The following is a 3,096-nucleotide window of genomic DNA, read 5'->3' as shown; positions in this document are numbered from 1 at the left end:
CACATACAGAGAGACCCATACCCCCCCCCCCCACACACACACTCACACAGACCCAACACACACACAGACACATACCCAACACGTGCACACACACACACAAACCCAACATACACACAAACCCACAGACCCATACTCAACACACACACCCATACCCAACACACACACACACCCAACACACACACACAGACTCAACACACACACACAGACACAGACCCATACCCAACACACACACACACACAGACCCATACCCAACACACACACACCCAACACACACACACAGACCTAACACATGCACACAACCACAGACCCATACCCAACACACACCCACACCCACACACCCCCCCACACCCATACCCAACACACACACACCCAACACACACACACAGACCCAACACACGCACACAACCACAGACCCATACCCAACACCCACCCACACACCCACCCAACACACACACCCCCAACACACACACACAGACCCAACACACACACACAACCACAGACCCATACCCAACACACACACACACACACACTCATACCCAACACAGAAGCACAGACACACAGACCCATACCCAGCACAAACACACACACACACACACACACACACACACAGACCCATACCCAGTGCGCGCGCACACACACACACACCCCATCCAACCCTCTGAATTCCGTGCCTGCGCTGACCTTCCTGGGACCACCACTGCCCCCTGCCCTCCAGCCTCTGGGCTGGGCTTCCGTTGGGGGCTCCATTTCTGTCTCTCAGTGTAAGGTGCCCCCGGCAGTCCTCTCCCCCAGGGGCTCGGCCCGAGGGCTGCCCCCAGGCCTCCCATGCAGTCTGCTCGCCCTGAGTCTGGAGTTAGCCATCCCTCAGCTCCCAGTTTTGGAGGCTGCCCCCCTGAACCCCCAGCCTGGCCTTGCAGCTCTGCGCCCACTGGCCCAGATCAGGAGGGACACAGTGCCATTTGCACCCTCGAGTCCCCTTTTCCCAGACAGGTCGCTCACCCGGTGACCACCGCCCCCTGGCCCAGGTTGTCCCCCAGCACCCTATCCCGGCCTCCTTCTGGGACCCTCTGCCGCACTCAGCCTTCCTGGCCACCCCTGCTCCTGCAGCCCGTCTGGCTGCGTGCCACCAGCCTGCCCTGTCTTTTCTTCCACCTCCCTGACTGCTCCTTCTCTGTTTCCCGTCTTCTTGTCCCTCCTGCTCCCTATCTGGGCGGTCACCCGCCTCAGCTGGATGTCTCCTTGCTCTCAGGGCTGCTGTGGGCGGGCACGGTCCTGCAAAGTCATCAGGACCCTGCTAGGGGCCTCCTGCTCCGAATTCAGAAGGCGCAAGCGTCTGCCGTCTGGGAGGCCCCGGCCAGACGCCCCTCTCCACCCCGACCGGCTCTGCCCTACTTCCTCCAGGGCTGCTCCAACCCTGGTCTCCCGTCCTCCCTCCACCTCTGGAGACCTCACAGTGCCAGGGCGGAGGGTCTCCCACTCACCGGCTCCTGACACACTCCTGGCGCTGCGCTTGCTGCCTCCGGGGGGCCTGGCTCTCCCGGCTCACTGAGCTGACGGCAGGACCGTGCCACAGTGCTGTCGTCACCTGGCGCACTGCTCTGTCCTCACTAGGTCCTCTGTGCAAAGGCGTTCTGTATAGTGGATAAAAGAGCACTTTGGGAAGAAAAGATGGACGCATCGGGAAGTGTTGGAGATGATGCTGAGGGGCCCTGGGCCAAGAACACGCCCCTGTGGCTGGAAAGGGTGAGTTACCCCCACTATGTGCAAGATGGGCGTGTGCGTATTTCTGTATTGAATTGATACAGGATTCCTGGGGAGCTGAGCTTCGGTAAGTAACAGTTTGACCACATTACGTATAGATACAAACAATGTCATAAAGGGATCCCATACAGATGCATATTCTTAGCTTCTTCTGACTAGTGATAGTGAATGTCAGCGGACGAGCATTTTAGCACCTGTGTCCCCGATGAAAGCTAAGGTATTGGCAGCTCCTTTTTTATTTTTAATTAAGTTCCTTGCTCTGTGCTGTTATTTCTGAGTCAGTAGGAAGTTGCAGGGGTTCGAGAACGTTATACCCTCTAAGGGAGGTGAAGCTCAAGTGAAAGGTTAATGTGTGTGTCTTCACCCTAAAGATGCTGAATCTTTTTCTTTCTTTCTCTCTTTCTCTCCCTCCCTCCCTCCCTCCCTTCCTCTCTTTCTTCCTTTCTTTTTCTCTCCCTTTCTCTTTTTTTCTGGAAAAGTACAACAGGGCAAATCCTCAAATCCGTGGCTTGAGAACAGCTTGCATGGAAAAACTCTGGGCTGACGGGCTCCGCGGGCAGGGGGCTGCTGAGGACGTTACCTGCTCGCCGGGGTCCCGTTCCCGGTTCTCCTGGCGGAGCTAAAGCAGACCGACTCTGGGTTTCTCTCTCACCAACTCAGAGAACGAGCACACAGTAGGTATTTGTCCTTCAATAGGCCAGAACCAAAACACTTTACCCCTTTCACAGTGGGGTCTCCTAATTAGATATAAATACATTTAGCCATCAAGCAAAAATCGGATCCTCCCCTTTTCATTCTTTTTTTTTCTCCAGGATTTCAACCCATAAGCTAATGTATGGGGAAGGGAAGGGGCTAAAAGAGGTGAATGCCCTCGGCCTGGGGTGTAAGAAATGCCTCTTTTCTCAGGCTAGCTCCTGACTCAGTGGGGCCCCGGGGCCTGGTCAGCGGGGCTGCAGTGCTGACTTGCTGGAGGTTAAAGGGCTGAACGTGGAGAGGACTTGACATCAGCCCAGCTTCAGGAGCCAGTCAGCAGGCCTGGGCTGCGGGGAGATGAAGCTGGTCACGGCGTTGGGTTTTTTTTTCTCTTCTACAGCCATGGTGGTTCCCCTGTGGAGTTCCCATCGATGGCTAGACAGAGACTGTTTAACTGACTACGGGTATTCAGTTAGAGTCTTCTGTAAGGAAAGGGAACACCTGTGTGGGGCATAGCATTACGATGCCCTCTTTCTGAGCTGCTTTATCATGGGAGCCTGCCAGGCATGGGTCGATAGGGATACAGGGTGCACAGGTGCACAGAGGGGTGGCGTGACCTTTGGGAACAGAGGTCCTTAGCTT

Source organism: Physeter macrocephalus, chromosome 2 (assembly GCF_002837175.3).
Source record: "Physeter macrocephalus isolate SW-GA chromosome 2, ASM283717v5, whole genome shotgun sequence".
Lineage (NCBI taxonomy): Eukaryota > Metazoa > Chordata > Mammalia > Artiodactyla > Physeteridae > Physeter > Physeter macrocephalus.
Note: the sequence above shows the minus strand (reverse complement) of the source record.